Source organism: Glossina fuscipes, unplaced genomic scaffold (genome assembly GCF_014805625.2).
Source record: "Glossina fuscipes isolate IAEA_lab_2018 unplaced genomic scaffold, Yale_Gfus_2 2, whole genome shotgun sequence".
Classification (NCBI taxonomy): domain Eukaryota; kingdom Metazoa; phylum Arthropoda; class Insecta; order Diptera; family Glossinidae; genus Glossina; species Glossina fuscipes.
In genome coordinates, this window is record NW_023998416.1 from 16,861,474 (window position 1) to 16,883,629 (window position 22,156).

At 32.9% G+C, this 22,156-nt stretch overlaps 2 protein-coding genes across 12 annotated transcripts in view; one reads left to right on the plus strand and one right to left on the minus strand.

Annotated features, from left to right (window-relative positions):
- Positions 1 to 22,156, minus strand: part of LOC119633912 — a 154,229-nt gene that overhangs the window by 82,838 nt on the left and 49,235 nt on the right. The window contains exons 1-3 of one of the 2 annotated variants that reach the window (XM_038027741.1): positions 21,326 to 21,390; positions 21,066 to 21,264; positions 1,588 to 1,639 (exon numbers count right to left, since the gene is read on the minus strand). The gene's annotated coding sequence lies outside the window, so the exon portion shown is untranslated. Of the gene's footprint in view, positions 1 to 1,587; positions 1,640 to 21,065; positions 21,265 to 21,325; positions 21,391 to 22,156 lie in introns of those variants that run through there. The other variant, XM_038027740.1, reaches the window with a different exon arrangement.
- The window catches only part of LOC119633910 (protein eyes shut), a 146,210-nt gene that overhangs the window by 70,151 nt on the left and 53,903 nt on the right, over positions 1 to 22,156 (plus strand). The window lies entirely within an intron of this gene.

A 22,156-nucleotide genomic window follows, 5' to 3' on the forward strand; every position in this document is an offset into this window, starting at 1 on the left:
TTACCAATCTAATACAGGGGCGTGTACAAACTTATACATGTATGTTTATAAAAGGCCAAGAAAAGCACTGCTGTGTAAGTAAACCCCAACTAAAATAAAACCAACGCTCAAATCAAATAAATGTATAAAATATTTTTATTTACCCCAAAGCAAAAAAAAATAAATAAATAAATAAATAAATGCATGTTTTTCAAAGAAAAAATCATTTCGAGCAAGAAAAAACCGTAATTCGAACGAGAATCGAATCATGAGAATCCAGTAACTGAAGTGAACATGTGAAAGCGGTTCGACTGTCTGGTTTATTGCAAGTGTATCGCGCTGCGAGCTATTTTTTTGGACCTTACAAAGGAAATTAAACTTATTGAATGTTACTACGGGCGTTACCATCATTCGGTAAACTACTCTGGAGAGCGAGGCCATACAAATTAAAAACAGAGTGGCTGCATAAGCCGAAAGCGACAAACAGAGAAAAACCGAAAATCAAAGAAAAACAAAGAAAGTTTTCTGACCTTCAGAACGAATTTTGAATACCCAGCGCTAACGAGAAGAATCAAAACATTTTTTTTTTTTTTTCAATATAAAGTGATTGAGACAGCGTATGATTACCATTTTAATAAAGTTTCGGTAGCTTAAAGAATGTATTAATCTTCGATTTGAAGGCATACTGAGCCACTTTGATTAAATGTTAGAAGAGGAAAATAGCTTGACTACATTACCATTGTCTGTTCGAATTTGTTCTAAGGAAAGAGCCTAAACAGGAAGGTTGGATCCTGTCAATGTCTAATTTATGCTCAGAACGGATAATATTAATCGATTAAGAATATCACATCAAACTCTATATATATACATTTATGTTTATATTTTGCACCACAATCGTTATATTGAGCTTGTGAAAATGTATGCAACACCCAGAAGGACTTGAGATAAATCAACCTTTTAGTAAACTTATGCCATTTTGTTTTCGTGTGTTCACCTTACAGATCAGAGTTTTTGAACTATTTTTAGATATTTGAACCGACATGCTGTGATCCACGGACGAATACTTTTGAAAATGGTACGGATGGAATCACTTTTTCGACGGCCTCCCATATAACCATGTGTTTTGAAAAGTCGTTACATGAATGATTGTAGAGTGATGTAGGTTATCGAATGGTGGGTAGTATTTTTTCCTGTTATTTATGCACGTTTGTAAGCTTTTTCTAATAATACGTTCCCCTATCCGTGTACACCAGGGGATATGAAATCGTGTAAAATATTAAACTAACAAACGGCATAAATCTCTTTTAAAAACTTATGCGTCTTTTTTTTTGTTTACGTTTGTTGCTGACATAACACTTGTTCAATGACTTTTTGGCCAACATTTCATTTATTTAATGTTTCGTCGTATTTGCTTTATTTAAACGTTTTCATATTTATGACAAGTAAAGTCGCTCGTCGTTAGAATATTTTTTCCTCTTTTTTTCCATAAAGATTTTATTTGATGAAGATTGATTTTTATACTTTTTAAATGCTTTCTGACATCCAAAGCATTTTCACATAAATTAAAGACAAAAATTATTTTAATTATAATAATATTTCAGATTTTACCTTTGACTATTCCAAGCAGTTTATGTGTTAGAGAAAAGTTTTGCTATCGCACCTGAAATGTAGAAAGAGGAATATATCAATAAGTATGCAATTATCAATACGTTCAACAGATCAATATGTTTTTTATTTCAGACATTAATTCAAGGCTTTTTTATTTAACCTAAATCCGTGCACATCCTCTGAGACTTACGGAATTTCTTTCTAACTGTAAACCTGTGAAGCTCATCGTGGTAGGATTCACAACAAAAACAAATACATGGATTAGGATTAAAAATGGTTTGGTGTAAATGATCGCATCTGTCTTAACCACTTTTCCAGATAAAGTGACACTGGTTCACCAATAATACGAATCTTCTAGGTTTTAAAGTAAACCAATTATCCACAACAACAATTAAGTTTTTCTCTTAAAAATTGATTGCATCACGAGACGTATTCAGGTGTATTCAGACGTATTCGGGCCATCTCGTTGAAACCAAATTGATAGCATGATTCGTGCCACTGAAAAACACGTTTTTTCTATCATAAAGTAAAAAGGAAAGTACAAGCTCTTAAGGACGACTGCTGAGTAGTTGTCCTCGATTTTTATGCACACTTCAATTCACGGCATTGATATCGGCAATAATGCGTTTGTTTTATGACAGGTTTGATTTCTAGCACCTCAAAGACTACCATTTGATCTCAATCACATTAGAAATAGTAAGCTTTATAGGTCGATTACGTCAGCCATAAATTTATTTATTTATGTTGTTGTAATTAATTTTGTAAAAAATCTTATACATTATGCAACGAAAAAGACAGGTCTTATGATGTTTAAAAACCTTTTTCTGTTTTTTTCGTTAATATGACCAATCGATCAACGGCATATTACTATTGAACTTTTCATAGCAAGCTAAAAGATGGATAACCAGCTTTTCGTAGTTAGCCGCTCCAACATTCAATATTTCATACATATATATAATAGCTTAGGTGCCCGAAAAGCTATAAGCAAACATCATTGAAACTTTCTCCGAATCACTAAAATTGATTTTCATTATCTATCTTTTATTGTCCTCTTGTTAAGCCTTCCAATTGAGAAAAAGAAAACTCTAGACCAAACTTAATTCCTGAACAAATATACCGCAATATCTAAGTTTCCCGTTTGCCTAAAATTCAAATGATATTCTTATAAGTGAACATCAATATATATAGTATTAAGAGCACAACAGCCAATAACTCGATTTAAACGATTGAAACTTAAAGAGTAGACTCAGTAAAGTGCCCAAAGGGTTTCACGTGCTTTTATCGTAAAATTTTTTATTATGATTATTTATTAGGTTGACTTTACAAATTGCGAAAACACCTTCAAGCAAGTTAGCAAGATAATCTCCCCAAAAAAAAGAACGGAAAGGATTATTTTTGGTTGACGTTGATATTATAAATGATTTTATCCTCTGACGTATTCATAAATTAAAATATCAAAAATGAAAATGAAAAATTATGGAAAAATTAAAAAAATAATAACAACAAATAGAGGAGAGATAGCGAAATTTATTTTGTAAATAAAAATAGATAAACGCATGTATTTTTTATGAATTTTTATGCGCACATAGATATATGCATGTATTGGTGGGCAAAAAACTAATTTCCCTGTTCGTAGCTTTAAAAAAAAGACAATTTTAGTGCTCACGAAGAAAAGTCGCAGTCGAAAAAATTGATATCAATTTTGAATGCATTACCATTATCACGATATTTATTGTATAGACCATCTACTCAAATGGATCATGATGTGATAATCAAAAGCCTTCATGTCGCCGAATGCGGCATCGCGTCCTATTTAGCCCTACCTCTAATGTTCCATTAGGCTGTCATACTGGATTGCAGTGTTATCATGTTTGTTAACAACTTTTATGCATAATTAACGTTCAATATTGATGGTTGACCATTTTGTCCGACGAACTTTTCGTTGGTCTAGTAATTTTAGTAAACTGGGACGCGACCCACCACCACTTGACTTAACGACTTTCCAAAATAAGTTTTTGTATGGAAAGTAATTGAAAAAGTGACGAAATCTCAACTATCTTCTGTGTATTACATACATCCACACAAACTTAACATACATATATACAACAAGTGGGTTAGGATATAACTGGGATAAATGGTTTTTGACGTGCTCATCTTAAGCGAAAGATTTAAACCAAAAATTTCAAAATTTTTCAAAAGTTTTTTTGGAACTACATTATGAATTAATTCCCATGAAGTGTAAATAAGTTTATTTAAGCTTGAGAGGTATACAATTTACACATCTGGTCGTTTTCTTAGATTTCTCCATTCATTTGTTCACATTAAATATTTGAATTCGTTGCACGACATCAAGCCAAAATGCTCAACACAATCTCCAAATTTTTTCACATATCGCTGATGGATTTCTTAGTGAAAAATGTCAAGAGCTTTTTGATTATTTTGTATTATTAGTTCAATCCACCAGCAATGTCTCGAACAAGTTTAAATTTCTTCTTAAATTAAAGTTTTCATTTCATGTTAAGCGACAAAGTGGAAAGTTTCTGAAATCAATTTTCATCCGTGAGCTCCACTATCGGCAGCATACACCTCTGCTGCTATGTTGAAAATGTCCGTTTGTTAGGTCTTTGTTTGATTAGGTTAGATTTAGTAAACCTTCATTGTACACCAACCAATAATCAATGTCCAGCGAGATTATCAGAGGCCATTACGTTGCATTTCGTATCGAGACAGAGGGACTAACATCATGCTTGGATGAAAATTGTACGCCGCACTCGTCGTTTTGGCTTCATAATGAAAGCTAATGCGTCTAATAATAAATCTAAGCCACAAAGCTTGAGAATATTTTTATAATATATAGAAAACCGTATACGAAAGCCTAAATGTCGTCTTATCCACCTATCTCCAGAACCCCTCAATTTTTTTTTTTTTTTTTCAAAGGATAACTGGTTTCATGGGAAAATGTCGAAATAGCATTCCTGCCCATTCAATAGGAGAATGAATAGTCTAAAATGTCTAAAGCCTTTTAAAGGCTTTCTAATCCGTTTTAAACAAAAAATTGATTCGTTGAAAATAATCTTTACTTTAATAAATAAATTTGGTGAATAGTTTCAAAGTCAAAAGTGTATTTTTCAATTTTTATTTATTATATAAATAAATAAATTAAAGAAAACATCCTTTCTGTTTAATACAAAAGATAACGTAATAACGATAATGAATTCATCAATTATTATCAATTTTTTCAAATTTTCTTATTGTCCATTATGCAAACAATAAATAAATGTTTGCACATAAACACATATGTAAAGTCTGAGATTTCAAACGCAATTGAGTTCTCATTTCCATACATATTTCAAAGTTTTACTTTTTACCTTGAACGTTGTTAACCTTTTAGGGATAGTTTTGCTCAGCGTTCACGAACAATAAGCATAAATTTAAATTCTAGTCTTTTTCTTCGAACTTCCGTTTACAAACAAATGAACAAAAAGGTTTTGTTAGTATTAAAAAGAAATAAAACGAAAAAGAAAAGAGGAAAAACAGAAAAGAAAGTCAGTTTTGTAACATTTTCTACAAATATTCTCTTTTCCTTATTTCAGCTCTCTCTCCCTCTCTCTGTCTATCTTTCACGTTGCTACTCTTATCACGCTACTATTCATTACATAAAAACCCAAACACTACCTAAAGGTAAATAACTGGTAAGGAACAAAGGAAGCTGATAAAGCAGAGAGAACGACGGGGCGAAAGAGGGAAGTAAAAATTGTATGAGAGAGAGGGGGAAAGGGCTAGTCAATGGTATGAAACCTGCAACTGTTATGCAGATTTATGCTTGCATTAATTTGACTTTATGTAACAGTTTTCTTCTTCTTTTTTGGGTTGCTCGTACATTTAAGACCAAAGATGCAAAGAAATAAAACAACAGTGAAAACTATGATAAATGAAATTTTAAAGCGGAGATTTGGATTTGAAAAAAGTATTATTAAACAGTTTTATAACAAATTTAAAATAAGGCAACGGCAACATGAAAATTGCTGTTCATGCAATCTTTCATTCATATAATATATTAACGAATTCATATATTCGCATATTCGTATGTTTATGTAATCGTGTATTCACATATTCATCTATATCCAATAATTTATATATTCGTATATTCAGGTACTCGTACATGCGTATATTTAGATATTCATATAATCATATGCTCACATATATTCATACATTAATATATTCATACATTCAAATGTTCATCTGTTCATATATTCGAACCCTGAAACATCAAAACATTCATATATGCACATATTCTCAGATTCATATTCTGATGTATTCACATACTTATACGTTCATATATTCACGTATTCAATTATTCATACACATGTATATATATTCATATATAATCATAATCATTCACGAATTTATATATTCAAATGTCAATTTGTTCATATGCTTAAGCATTGATATATTCCTGCACTCGTGTATTCGGACATTCATATGTTTACGCACTCACATATTTATATATTCATATATTTATACATTCATATATACATATATTCGTACATCCATATACTCATCTATTCATATTAAAAATTTTAAAAAATTAAGATCAATTTAATTTCATCCTCGTCGCTTTAAAAGTATCTACTCTCAGACTTTATACACTTAAACCAACGTTTTTTCCAATCCTCGAAACAGTTGTTATAATCGATTTCCATTTTCCATTTCCCGCGATGCAGCTTGCATCTCTTCAATCGAGTCAAAGTGTTATTCCCGGAGTGGTGTTTTTAGTTCAGAAAGCAGCCAGAAGTCAGTTGTTGTGGGGGGTGAATTTGTAACGAAATGGTCTCGAAAAACTAATGTGGTACCAATCGAGATTTGTCGCGTTTCAGGGCCAACATATCTTTTAATAAATTGCTGACCGACCCGTATTCATATATTCACCATATTCATATACTCAAATATTCAAACATTTATACATTCATGTATTCATAACATTATTTATTCATATGCTCATGTATATTCATAAATTTATATGTTCACACAGTCATAAACACTCAAATTTTATAAGCATGTCGTGCCTTCAATTGGTACCCGTGGACACTTGCTTGGAAGCGAATAGAGCTTAATACTTTCTCAACTAGTTTATTGTTAATAGACCAAAAAAGGTCAATTTAATTTAGAGAACTAAAGCATCAATGTTTAAATAGTTCCCTTTTTTTCGCTCATATACACATGTACGGTTCTTTGACGCAGCTATTTAATTTAATTATAGTTGAAAACTTCCTTTTTTCATTACTTACCATTACTGATTCACACTCTGCGGTAGTGTGCAGTTTAAACGTCATTTAAATGTTCAAATAAAACGTACAAATATTCACATATCGCATATCCGGGCGTGTGTATATATGTATTATAAATTCAATATTGTACCCGTACTCATATCAATGCATCGTAAATAATGCAGTTTGACAAAAAGCTAAAGACCTTTTTTATCATAACATTTATTAAAATTTTTATTTGATATGTAAATGAAACCCACACCATACATACATAAAGAGATACCTTTAATAAAAAGACTTTAGTTTCATGTACAAAAACTGTTCAAAATAATATCCATTAAATTGATATTTTCATAGTTGATCTTTTGCTATAAAAAGCAAGTATATATACATATAGATATCTAAAGTCAATACACACATGCATACATACATATATTATATATGTATACTCATATGTTACCTTTAACTGCTACTTTCTTTTTAAGGTTTTTTTTTTTTTTTTGCTCTGTGTTTATACATCAGAAGATAAGTAATTTTGTCATTTTGTTTGCCATCTCTCAAATATTGGATTTGAGCGACCAGAGATATTATGTAAATATAGACTATATATTTTCGTGCGCAAAATAAAAAGTTTACGGAAGCTATGCTAATTGGGCGAGATATTAAGTGACAGAAAAATCCCTGCAGTCAAGCCAACTTTTTTGAGGAAGGATTCAACTGTTTTATCCGAAATAAAATACTTGTGCACTTGTACCATTTACCTGATAAGTATTACACAACTAATTGTAGATAAATGCGAATTGTTGATTGCCTGCTCAATATAGAAAACAATTAGTTATTTATTTAAATAGCTGAGTGTAAATAAAAAATATAGTAAAACCATAATCCGAAATCCATGGATGCGATTTCAAATAGGCATAACATAATTATTACATCGATTTCCTTAAAAAAAGAAGTAAGTTAATTTACTTTTCCATCTATAAGAGCAGTTTAAAGCTTTTATAGCACATCCCTGATCGTTCAAAGACCCTACTCAAGCAGCCTTATTCTGCTTTTGCATTTAGTATATGATCGGTCACTAATGATTAGAGGAAACAATATGCTTTATTGTTTTAGTTTTTGTGACTTTGTATCAAATGTGGTAAAGCACATCCACAGTCGTAACTATCCTCCAATATTAACCTTTTTATAAAACAAAATTCTTAAATCACGAAATTCATGAAAAAAAAAATGCTTTCATTGATGATGCTTTGATTGATAATTGTTTTGCAACGTGCAACATCTCTGCATTGGTGGTCAGAGTATCACCGCAAAAATAGAGGGAGAAACCTGAACTTTGCAATGTACATTTTAATTTAAGGGCCACAATTTAATTTTGTAGATTGATCCTTGGAATAATAAGCTTTCTAATGAAACTAATGCAAGGACGTATTTCGTCACCATTCTTGCTCGCTAAGCTTGGTTTCAACATTCCCTCAAGTGTCTCAACGGATTTTCTTTCCCTTATGTTGTGCGGCTAAATTGTGAACCCTTTTTTCGTTTCTGCTTGTTATGTAAACAATTTAATGATGTTTATTATATGTTTTCAATAAGCATTTCCAGTGATTGTGTAAAATCATTCCTGCTTGACTTTACGCGATTAAGACTGTTTCTCTATACAATTGAATTGAATCCGTCATAAGGGGAATGTGGGATACTCACGACATCAGCCGTGGCATTACAGTTTTCTATAGACATTTTTTTCTCCTATCTCTGTTGTAATGGTAAATTAGTACTTTAAATTATCGAATTAAACACCTGGTGCTGCTTTCAATTAAATTTTTTAAGTTACCATAAGATAAATCAATCGTATTATAGGCATGTAACTTGATTCTCTATATAGTGTTTCCCTAGTTTGCGGTACCCATCTAACTAAGTTTTTCTTCACACATTAGTTTGTGTTCGATGCTCTCGTTACCTAATATTTTATGCGTGGGCACGCCTACTATCTATAAAAAAAAAAAAAAGATTTGCTATATAAAATTTAGTTTAGCATTAGAATGACTCTTACTAAGAAAACCGTTTTAATAAAAAATCTATTGATCCTCTCTCAGGATCGCTCCTGCAACAGTTCCTCACTTCACTTTACAAGACTTCAAGTGTTCAGCAGCATTCAGAAAATTGAGCCCAAAGCCTATATAAATATGCCGCAATTTAATACGTTCACAGATTTTATAAACCAAATAAGTGAAGATACTCCCAGTTCATTATGCCTGACGGCTTGCAAAAACAATTGTTTTTAGATATATTTATCATTTGTTTAAAATATTTAACACAAAATAAACCGCAAAAAAAAACTAAACACACTTTGGTTGTATGACTGACATTTGTTGGTTTATCTAAATGTGCTTTAAGCTCGATTGCCTATAAAACACCTGTGTGTTATCTGTGAATGTATTTTTGTAAATTGCAGTAAAAAACTTTAAAATATGGCAAACAGATTTTTTCCCTTTTTTTGCCCATAAGTTTCCCTCAAATTTATTTCGAAATTTTTACTTAAACAGCATTTTTAAAATTTTAAACTAACTACTATGCGTTTGGAAATCATGCGAGCAGTTTGGAATTGTTTCGTGAGATTTTTAATCAAAAGAAGTTTGCTTCAAACATTTTTAAAATTTTCGATACTGAAATAAAGTTTTAAGTCAAGATAATTAAAATATTTGGTGTCTTTTTTCTCCCACATCTTCACCATATTTAGCTGCGATACCATAGCAACGTTCGATACAATGAGGAATGCATTAATGAATAGCGTATGTGCTTTTCGAAAAGCTAATACTACGTTTTACAAACATATTCTTCTACACCATTTTTCATATACAGACACAATACCCAGAAGGACTTGAAGTAGTTCCACGTCTTATTATACCTCTTGTCTGTGCGTCTGTCCATGTTGTTTCCTTGTGTCAATCTACAAATTGATAAACGGAGGGGTTTTAGTTCAACGGCGAACGCTATTGAAAATGGTTGGGATAGGATCACCTCTTCGAGTACTTTCCATATACCACTCCATTTTAAAAAGGCGCTACAGGCCAGGGGGTTGGAGTAGGATACTGTTTACTTCTTTCTTTCTTTTTTAACAAATTTATTTTAATTACTTCGCAAATATAGTTCACACTGCTTCTATGAAATTAATCTGAGGAGAAATTAGCGCGTCATAATTTCAACTGGTTATCAGTTTGATATTTAGGGGGATATTTTGAGATTATACTCGACGCTAGTCGTAGGAGAAAATCATGTGTTTTCTTATTATCATATTGTTGATTTTGTTCGAATTTTAGTATTATATAAAATATTCTAATATCGATTGGTATACACACATAAGATTGTTAAGTCGCGCAAACGACAAACAAAAGTATGCTTTGTAACTTGCGACGTCGCTGTGGTATTATCCAGAATACGAATATTAATCTTAAACTCACCAAGGGCAGCCTTTATTTAACTATTACTAACTGTATATAAGTGTAAAGTATGGCAGATGAATAGAAGGCCTTACTTATCCGTCTAATGTATAGTGTGCAAAGCCAGATTAAAACGGATAGAAAGACAAGAAATAAGAGAAAAAAAAAACTGTAAAAGAAAATCTTTATGTAAATAAAAATGTAAGAGAATTATATTTGGCTGCGACTAAATCTTTTATATGCATCAACCTTTTTCTAGAAAAGACTAAAAAAAAAAAAAAACGGAATTACGATATTCTACAATATTGTTGGGCGTGGTTGATCGTATCTACAGAATATTATTTTATAGCAATCTATGCCCTCTGTCTGAAGCCGACATCTGCATGTTTGCGTTCATGTATACGCTTACCAGAGCAATTGTGTCATGTCTACAATAGTTTGCGTTTGGTATCGATCGATGATACGTAGATTTTATTGGGCCTCTGAAGCTTCTTTCTGATTACTGCAAGCAAAAGCAAAAGGATGACATTTCAACGAGCAAAAAACGTAGTTTATTTTTGAAAACAGAGTTGGTCTCAGGTTATGTTGAATTGTGGGCTTATTGTTTGACCGATTTGGCTCAATCTCAATGCCAGCCTGCGAGCAAGAAGTTAGAATTTAAAACGTATAGCGTTGTTTTTTGACCACAGACAATAAGTAGACCAACAGAAAGACAGTCAGAAGGACAGACGGACACGCTTAAATCGCTTTAAAATGTGCTGGGTGTTGCCAACGTGTTAACGAAATGTATACAACCCTTACCCTTTGGTGATGGGCATAATTATTAGTATTATTGTTATAATTTATTTAAAATAGAGAAACGAAATTCTAAAACTAAGGCGTCAACAAGCATTAATAATTAAGTCTATCGTCCCTTTTTATGAAAGATAGAGAACGCGGTCAATCTAGTCGCTTTAATAGAATTAAATACTTTATTGGGATTGAGTCTCTAGGTACTTTCAAGATATCCATAGGGTGAGACGCTCCAAATACGATTCTTTCAGCAGCAGAGGTGGCATTTACAAAAAATAAAAGTTTTAGAACCAAAATAACTTAGAAGCTTCTTCTCTTACAGGAGTTTCACTTTCTAGGAGTTTTAAAGTATTCTCAAAATACTAGTCTTTAGGAAATTTTCAGAAATATAACATTTCTTGCTTTCTTTACAGATCCTCGTATAAAAACTTCCAAAAGTTCTCATAAAGTTGCTTAAGCTGCGTAATTTAGGAAAGTCGTTAAGAAAGTTTCCTTACCAATGGTCTCGAAATTAAAATTGGAGGCCCTCCCTAAACCTCAACGACGTTGTTATTGAAAATGCTCCAAAGACAAGAAACAAGGGCCCTGACATTCTACAGTATGTAACATGCACTCTTTTATAAAAATTACTCAGTTTATGAATTTCACATATTTATCGTCGGCGAAGCATGCTATAATATTAAATTATTTCATTTCCTTTGTGTTTGTCACGCAATGCTTAGAATACGCGTTTTTACAAGACAATTTTTGATGCTTTACATATGCCTTTAATACAATACACGTAATCCGCGTATATTGTATGTATATCTGCAAATTAGTAATAATTTCGTTATATGACCCTTTGGGACCCTTTGTTTACGTGTCTTCACTTTGTTAACATTTTGTAAGCCATAATTCGAAGTCAAACAAAAGCCCACAAATTAATTACATTATAAAAAAACAAGTAAGAGCATTATAGCAGGACAAGGCCGACGATTTAATATCCTACACTACATTGCCTAACACAAGTCTTATTTTTACGAAAATTATATCTTGTTCCTACATGAAGGCCTTTTTTTCACGTGTGTATACATGAGGAAGCAGGCGCAAAACACAACATAATGTACTACAAGTTTAATCCTCACATAGGGCAAGAATTTCAGTTTTTGTTATATGTAAGGTGGTTTAAAAATTGTGACACCCAGTCCAAAGTTTTCATACCGACTTAGAAACCCCAAACACTATTGCCTAACCACTTTTGTCGACAAGTTTTGAAAATTATAATTTTTTTCCGGATAAGAACTTTTCAGAATAGGGCGTTATATGGGGAGTGGTCCAAAAAGTGGACCTACATCAGACGGATAAACAGGCCTAGGTCAATTCAGATTACAATTCTGAATCAATCGGTATGGTAAAAGGTGGGTCTATCCTAAGACCCTCTGCGTGTTACATTCGTCCACACTAACAAATGGTGTAGGGTACAAAAACAAATGAGCATACCCCTATCTTGCAATGGTGGGTTTAAAAAATATCGTAAATTGTCATACCCACTGTGGAAAATGCACTCTAATGTAGATTTATCAAATGCTTAACAGGCGTAGAAATATGAATTGAAGATTCTATAAACTAAAACTTAGTCTCAATAAATAACATTCTCGATTACAAAATGCTTAACGCAAACGAACTGTGCCTTCAAGGACAGTGTCGTGCGCAAGTTCAGCCTAACGAATGTAATCTTTTTCAGGTTACCAGGGGTGGGCGAATTATTCAAGCGAAAACAAAAACTAGTGCTTTGTCAATGTCAATATCACTTACCGATGTTGCCACAAAAACAAGTTATGAATGCCGCTTGAATACTAGTCTAGTAGTGGCCTTGAAATACGAATGGCGGAATATCTGAGAACAATAAATATAAAATCCCGCTGTGGGGATTAAGAGGGAGGGTAACCCTATATTTTTAAATTGTAAAAAAATTGGTATACCTGAAAACATTTATTAAATTTGTGCAGTAAAAACCCGAATATCTTACTAAAAGTCTTTACTTGGTCTTATTTTTAATAGCTTCGCTGATTTTTGCGTCAGTGTTTTGACAAATAACGGTTTCACGACACCACATTACTATATTTGTCTCAATAATGTATAGCCTACATAAGATTCTGATTTCAAGTCTGGCAAAAGGATCTGTCTTCGAACAGATCAACTTTCTTGCACGCTTACAAAGGAAGAAAAATTGTTGAAAGTTGCTACTAAACCATAAACAAACCAAAAGTAATTTTTTTGTTTTTGCTTTTATTGCTCTTTGTTCCTTAATATCAAAAAGCATTAAACTGAACTACATTGCTACGTCTAATTTAAATGTTGAAAAATACAATCAATGCATCAATTCTCATCTTTCGCTCATTAATTTTGTTTGGCTAGGATTTATTTAGGGTTATTTCGAAACACTCCGTACACAATTTGAGATTTTACACAATTCACCATCACTGACAGTCCATTCAAGTGCTATATCAATGCAGATTTACATAATAAATGAATATACGCGAATGAATGCATGTTTTTTCGACCAAGAACGAAGATGGAAATTGATAGCATAGCAGTTTTTGTTTTCATTTTTCCCGTTCTTTAGCGTATATACGTACTTGCCGTAAACAAGGGTTTGGTAACTAATGGTGTGTTTAAAATTTACACCTTTTACTAAAAAAGGCAAGTTCTCCTTTTTTCTTTTCGTTTCTAACCGAGATTTTTTCATTTTTTAGATCCGAGTTTTTCCACAGGATGTTAATATAAGCAAAAAAAAAAAAAAGGAAAAAAAGCCATCTTCAACAACCGCATACATAAAACAAAAAACTCACGCTCCAATTCGGTTAACGATCGAAAACTTGCACTAGATTGTTAAATTGACTACTGCACGGGACGAGGGAGGTATGGCAGAACGAGCGTAGGTTAAGTTTGTTAGGTGAATGTGAAATCATTCACTCTTTTCATGCTATGTTCCTGCTTTGTTCTACCTACGTACGTATGTACACAATGCGAATATACATACAAAAGTTGAAGTATAACAGTATATTCAAGTAATGATTGTGGTCAAGTAGCTATTGATTGAAAAAGGTGGTGGTCTGCACACAACCTGAACACGCACACTTGTATATAAATTGAGGCACTTATATTACATATACATACAATTTATAAACCGACGATGGTTGTTACATTTACTTAGTTTTCTTTTTTTTTTCCATATTTTCTCAATATTCTTTTATTTATTTATTTTTATATCTGCCAGCGAAATGTAAGGGCATACGCAGAAATACGCACAACAGACCCCTTAAGCTATATATAGACCTTTAATCAAAAGGTGGCTGTTCAATGGTCTAGTTGTGCCTACCCGCCTGTCCATCGAGTTGTGCGCCCAACTGTCTTTCCGAAATATATTGGAAAAAGTACGCTGAGCCTAATCACAAAGGCCGATCGGAGTCGTCAAAAATGATTAATTTTATGTATGCATTAGTTGAACAATGTCAAAAATTAGTCCCAACATGACTTTAAGCTTCTTCTCTTTTTTGTCTCCATGCGTTTAATATTTCCTTTCACATTTTGCTATCTAAATGTAGTCTGATTTATACGAATCGTAATGCGTTGGTGCATATATAAAATTATCAGTCATTCGGTTTTTTTAAAGGTACATGAAGATAGTTTACTGAGAACCGCTTTGAATACAAATTAAACTGAGAGTTAGGAAAATTTATCTATCAATTTATCTATCACTCTAACTGATGCTTAAACTTAACTGTAAGCGTAGGCCAACTACTTACAAACAAAACAAATAAAAGCAAACAGATGATAAACTTCATTAAAAAAAATCGTATGATTGCATCCGCAAAAATATTATAAACGGGCAAGACCGATTATTAGATGCCTCGTACATCGTCCGAAACGTCGTAGTCATGTAAACGCATAATTTTCATGGGAAGAGGGCCCAGAACGTTGTCTGATCCGGTGCAAATTCAGCAAAATAAAACTTTTGGTTATGGACTTTATTACTATTCACCTATACTCGCCATTTATGTTAACAACTAAGAAAGTTGTGTTCGTCGTTTTCAAATTACGTCGTAAATTTGAAGTCGATGCCTTCATTTTTGCGACCAAGAGAGTGCTTACAACAGATTCTACGCAAGCAGACAGACGGACATGATGATATCGATTTAGGAGTTGATGTTGATCAAGACTATATATACTTTGTCGGATCTGTGAAGCCAATTCTGAATACTATCTACTCAGCGATTCTTGTAGAGAAATTTCGAAAATTGCAAATGACTCCGAATCGGATAATGTGTGCTAAGAGTGAAAATTTAAAAATTTATTTATTAGTAAGTTTGTCAGTTTAAAATGACATAGCAACAATGATGTTCAGTTCTACAGGCAAGTAATTAAAATTAACACACTTCATAACTCTTCGCTCAAGGTCAGAATTCATTTTATGGTTGCAATAAAACGAGTTATGAAGAAAAATAAATTCCATTTGGCCCGAATATTAAAATGAGAAAAGGTCTTCAATAAATTATGATGTTTATATCGTACAGTCAGTCCTTGCAGTAATAAAACACATGCATAAACAGGAAGGTTTACACGATATTCGATGAAAAGGTACGAGCGAAGCTCCACTGTCATCTACCACATTTGAAATCGTACTTGAAATCATAAGTTATTAGCACCCCAAGGTATAATTCGTAGCCTGTATAGCTGGTTCATGTAGAATTTTCCATCGAATTTGTCGGGTTTTTTGATATTCATAGAAAAATTCGAATTATAACAAATTCCAGCTTAGCTTAGGGCCGCGCAAAACGATCACGGGAATAAGCCTTACCCAGAACTACAAAATATTATCCAGCAAAAATATATCGAATTTGTTAGGATAAAGGATTTCTTTCTGCTTTATTTTGAAAATGTAGAGTTGCTCAGCCTATCATTGTACAAAGAAGACAAAGGGCAAGTTTCAAAGAATCATCTAGAGAATATATTTGAAAATCCTTTTTACATATTGGAGAACATTTTTGTTTTCTAGCTGCACAAAAGCCTTTATACACATCAATGAACAAAGAGTCGGCAACATATTTGGGAAAAACTTATAAAAAAAAAACTCTCAACAAGGATTGATGGGAAATTATTGATATGTATACAAAGTTCTCAACAGTATAAATATGCACACATGGTTAGAATGTAAAAAAATAGAAACACGCATTCTAAATAGAATTTATGAAAAATATCAATCATGTAAAAATGTCTGTCAAAACTGTATTACGCTAAATGATACATCGCTAGCTAACACGTTCGTAAAATCACATATAATAAAAGCAACGGATACTAGTCCTTAAGATCCTATGCTAAGTGTAAAGACGGAATAAGAGTGAAACTAATTTAAAAATTTAAGATTTAATAATCTTGAGATGACCCTAGTGTTGTATAATTTTCGCCGTGTTCGTTCCATATTGTGAACTGAGATAATATTCACTATATACTATTATAATACTATGTTATATGCTATATATTGTAGTATATAAAACAAGTAAGAAAGTTACATTCGGCGAGGGCCGAATCTCGCATACCCACCACTATGCTTTTCGCTTTCTTCTCTCCAAGTTATTTTATCTGATAGCCGTATTAAGGAGAAAATAATTGCGGTGTCTACCGTAATCATTTTAAAAATAACCCATTTTTAGGCAGGTAATATACCTTCCTTTGAGTTGGGTACAAAACAATTTCAAACAATTAGTCTTGTTTGCCTTGTTTGATAAATAAGCGTAAAAGCTCATAAAAATAAGAAAAGTAAAATTGAATTACTTGTGGGCCTGGCCGATTGTTTCCACTTTTGGACGTAAAGAGAATAGTCTTTCGTTAAGTAAATATGGAGTATATATGGAGAAATATGGAATTTCAACCTTCTATCTTTAATAATTTCCGAGTAACGAGCAAAAATCGAAAAATTTTTGTTAGAAAAAACGCAGTCGTGTTTAATTTACGTTCCACTGCGTGCTTCTGCTCCGACCAATTTGGCACATTTTCAACACCAACCTGCGTACAGAGACTTCCAATGTATCTACCAAATTTGAAGTCATTATCTTCATTTTTGCGATCAGGGTTGTGCGAACAACACAGACACACAGACGGACGGACATGGCTAAGTCAACTTAGAGTTTCACGCTGATCAAGAATATAGTTTATGAAGTTTCTAAAATTTCCTTTTAGGTCTTACATACACTATGGAAAAAACAAAATGAGTGTACAGCCATCTCACAGTAGTGTGTATAATAAAGGGCTTGTGACTTCAGTAGAAATCAACTGCGTTTTGAAAATTAGTGGCGATTCTGAAAAAACTGGATTATTTAACGATAACTCTGCAACCGGAACGAACATGCTTCGCAGATTTGCAGCCTTCTCTGGTCGCAGATACGATCGGTGTTTTTTAGCTTCTATCTCCCTTCCTAGATTACTAAGTCTTTCTCTTTTGTTCTTGTCATTTCTTTTATAAGACCATAACGAGTCTGCAAATTCCAGTCATACAATCACTTAAGGTAAGATATGGGTTGTTTTTTTTTTTGATACAATGTCCATGAATTGATCGCTTCCATATCTATCATGCGATAAAATTATCTAATATATCACATGTGACTTTTAATTCTGATCCAAGATCTACCAAAAATGGAAATTTGTTTTTCTTTTTTATTATATCTGTTGATAGTTTCGGCTGGTTCAGAACCTAAATAAGTTGACGCTAATGTGACAATCCTACCGCCTTTCCAACTTGTCAGTGAGATATCAAGACCTTCGTAATCCGCTCCGTATTCCCCATAGGTTCTTCGGACAACAGAATCTTTTATAAAGTTTTTGACAGCTCGCAATTTGTAATTCTTCCCGCGGCAATTCCTTTGAACAGTACCCAATGCGTATATTCCTTGAGAGGTAATACAGTAGAGGAAAAGATGCGTACAAATTATATATATATATATGGGATGGTTCAATTGTCACAATATTATGAACCTGTGCGTATTTCCCCTATATTTATGTAGTGGAATCCCATAAATGGAGTTCGTTGGGTAAGTATTGTTTCATAAATTGTGGAACACAATTGCTCATTTAGGAAGACCTTCTGATCAAATGGTGCAAGACCCACAAACAATTTATTCAAGTGTTTCACAAGAAGCCTTATTTTATCAAGACGGTCGTAGTTTGGGTGCCTAGCAGGCTTGTGTTGCGCATTATAATTGAAATGAATTACGGGTCTTATTTTCTCAAATCTATATACCGTCATCGTCTGTTGTATATGATCGAAGCCATATTTACGCGAGTAGGAGCGATATCTAGAAATTGACGGATTTCAATAGCATTCAAAGGGCGACAGTTGGAGATATTTTTTTGCCTGATGTACAAATTTGTTGTGTGTTCGACAATGACAATATATATTATATATGTCAAGCGCGGCTAATCGAGGGGAAAAGTCTGTATTTCCTGTGAAACGTATTCGTCCTTCATAGTGTTTCAAATTGCGCTTCTTCCATATAAGTTCTCTGCTTCATTGCCCCCGAACTGCAACACTAAGAATAGCTAAGAAAGAATCTCCATAGTGTTGTTCTTCTTCATCATCATTGTTGTCCTCTATTTTTATTAGATCTTACTCATCTGGCTAATAATTGATTTTGTTTAGGTTACCCATATCCTCTTCCTTATCAGAAATGTCTCCATTTTCAAGTTCTGCGAGTAAATCCTCGACATCTTTGTCTTGTAGCCATCCAGACACCCTAAAAGCAAAACCAGATAAGCCAAAAGACAAAGAAATCAAAACCAACCGCTTATTATTATTTGTGCGACAAACGCATAATATAGACATTCGGGCACATATAGTATTTCTTACGAATCTAGCGTATGTCTAATCAAATTTTCATATGCGTCATCAAACATTGATAGCTTATATGACGACAGATGGGAAGCTTTCTTTTCAATTAGATAAATCACTCTTTTATAGTAAATGCAAAATATATCTCTCTAAGTAACGCAATGAACTTCGTTACCCATCACATTAAAATGTCAAAAAAAGATACAACCTACTTAACCGTTGAATGTTATGTCGCGTTTTTTCTTTCATAGATGATTTATTGTCTGCGGTTATCAACTTGCTTTCGGAAACGCATACACTAAGGTTTTGAATAAAATTAAGTGGAACTGGAAAGTACACTATTGACAACAATATGCATTTGAGAGTTAAACCATTTGTGTGTGTACACAACTTCAATTAATTCAGTTATTCAAATAACGACTTTTCAAAATAAGACGGTATGTGAAAAGTGTTCGAAAAAGTCGTCCGATTCGAACCATTTTAAATAGCGTTCAGGCTAAACATAAGCAAACAAGAGAAACAGACGCGCGGACAAGCTTACTTTCACTCTCTGAATCGATTAATATAATAAAAGATGGACTTTGGATCACAAGTGGTACAGGGTATAGTGAAACTTCACAGGCGAATCAATGCTGAAAAAGAGGCAAATTGAGTCATTTTTGAAGAAATTGATAACGGGACGCGTCATGTGAAGGATTTACGAAAACATCTTCGGTGAAGCTGAAGAAACCAAGACAAAGTGAAGACCGATTCCTCATAAGGAAACGCCGTCTATTTCGTGGGATACACCAGGAAGCGCTTCAACTTGACCAGATATGTGGTTGCGCTCTCCACTATCATAAGCTAAAACGATTAAGGCGAGCAATTAGTGCAAAGCGTGAACTGGTCAAAAGAAATGACGCCATCTTTTATCAAAACAGCACCAGATAAAACGTATTCGTATTATATTTTTCGTCAACTTTTGGCCGTTTGATCGTTACTTGTTTCGGTCTCCGTCGCATCCACTTAAGATCTTGAAACTGATTTCAAAAACCGCTTATGTAAATCTTAGTTTAGTTTTCATGCGGAAATCTCGGATCTTATGGTATAACGGTTTTTCCAAAAAAATGGGTAATCGATCAAAAGCGAGCATATTTCGTTTAAAGAGGTTCAATTAAAATTCAAGGAATATGAATTTAAATTTTGGTAGAAAAAGCCACCAATTTTCGCCCCTACCTCCACAAATTTGCGAAATGCATATATGTATCGGAATCATTTTACCTAAATGTATGGATTTAAAATTGTTTCAATTTTGGATTGGATTGTCAAATTCTTGCAATTCCTGGAAATATAGCATGCCGTAAGATAAAAAAAGGTAGACTTGTTTTTTTCCACTCTGCAAATTTCTATACCGCTGGCATGGTGGAGTAGCTAGGGTTCCACATTTAAGTCTCCCTGCAAATGATCCATTTTTAGTTTTATTGAAAATACATTCAACTGTTAATATGTTTACATTTATGTGTGTGCAAGTTTCGTTGAAAATTCTTGTGTAACTTTTATGTTATCGAAATTAAAATTTCTTTCCCTATGAAACCTAAACGTGAAAAAAATAATGATAATAAACTAAAATACAATTTTATCATGCATGTCATTTCCACAGTACGATGCGTGTTACAAAAGGAAAATAGGAAATGTTGTTCGGTTTCGAACACAAATTGAGTATGTTGCTGGTAATTTTGATCTCTTTCTTGATTAAATTTTAATTCGGGCAAGAATTGTGATACACAACTTTATTGGCAGAAGTCTAAAATTTTTCTTCGCAGAGATAAAATTGCTTTTATTCATTTAATGTTTACGGCATTCTTTAAATATTTTTTTTAATGTTTTTTTTTTCTCTTTTTTTTAACGTCGTTCGAAAAACGTAAAATGTAAAATTTTTCAAAAATTTTTTTCAACTTTACAATGCAGATAAATAAATTGCTTTTTATTCTTCTGCCCAAAACTTAACTTAAACACACTTTCCATTGTTGATGTACACGCTGAAAAAAGAAGAAACATATATAAGCATATGTGTTCATAATGTATTGGAGCACGTTGCAACTCTTTTGTTGACTCGACTTGCAATGAGTTTCTTGTTACCAAAACCATGGGAAACACAATCTGCCATGTTTCTCCTGTTTGTTGAGCAAAACATAACCGAAAAACTTTGCGTTGCTAAGACAAAGAATGAAATGCTTGTTGGTTCACTTTTTTCTTTTCTTTTCCTTTGCTTTGTCTTAGGATTCAAGATTAATCTGTCAATGTGTGCGCAGCGTAAACATCAACACCAACACCAACACTAGCACCAATACTAACAACGTCATTATCATTATCAACATTGCAAAAACTGCATAACTCACGTTTATTTGTCATTATAAAAGAAAATTCTACGAATACATGTATGTGATATGGAAAATAACGCGCATTTTAGAAAGCATGAACCAGTATAGCAATAACGTAATAAGAAGTAGAAAAAGAAGCTGAAAGGAGAACGAGAACAAAACATTTTCAAGGTTATATTATAATTTCGACATAAGCGTTTATAAGAGTTGAATAAATAATAATATAAAGACACAAAGTAAACGCAGACGTGCACATACCGTTTACTCAAGAGACACTTGCTCTAAATTTGTAAGTAAACAACTTTGGATTGAAGAAATTTCTATAAGAAAAATTGCATAACGAAAACTCGAGATAGTGTTTAGAAAGAAATTTTTTAAAATCAACCGCTATTTTCTTTCAATACCCTTTCAAAAGTCTTCAAGAAGTTGCAGTTTTCAACGTAGATATAACTCGGAGGATCGATAGACTACAGAAAATTCCGTTAACAGAAGAAAAGCAAAAAAAAAAAGAAAAGAAAAACAACGTCACAGAATAGACACGAATCTGAGAGTTGATAGAAAACGAAATGCATAAGAAGAGAAAACTGAGTTAAGGAATCTTCGTCCTATTTATAGGTATTTGCTTTTGTGCACGTTCTAAATCACGCCTTCAACGATGATGATAACATAGAACATACGGTATTTAGTAAGTCCTACCAACAAAGCAGGAAATTTGTTCACACTTAGCAAACATTGCGATTATTTCCAATAGCAAGAGACAACAACTAAGACCATAGTTCCTTCCAATCAAAAACAAAGACACGTTAAAAGAATTTAGTAGCATTTTAATCGCGAAATTAAAGAGAGAAA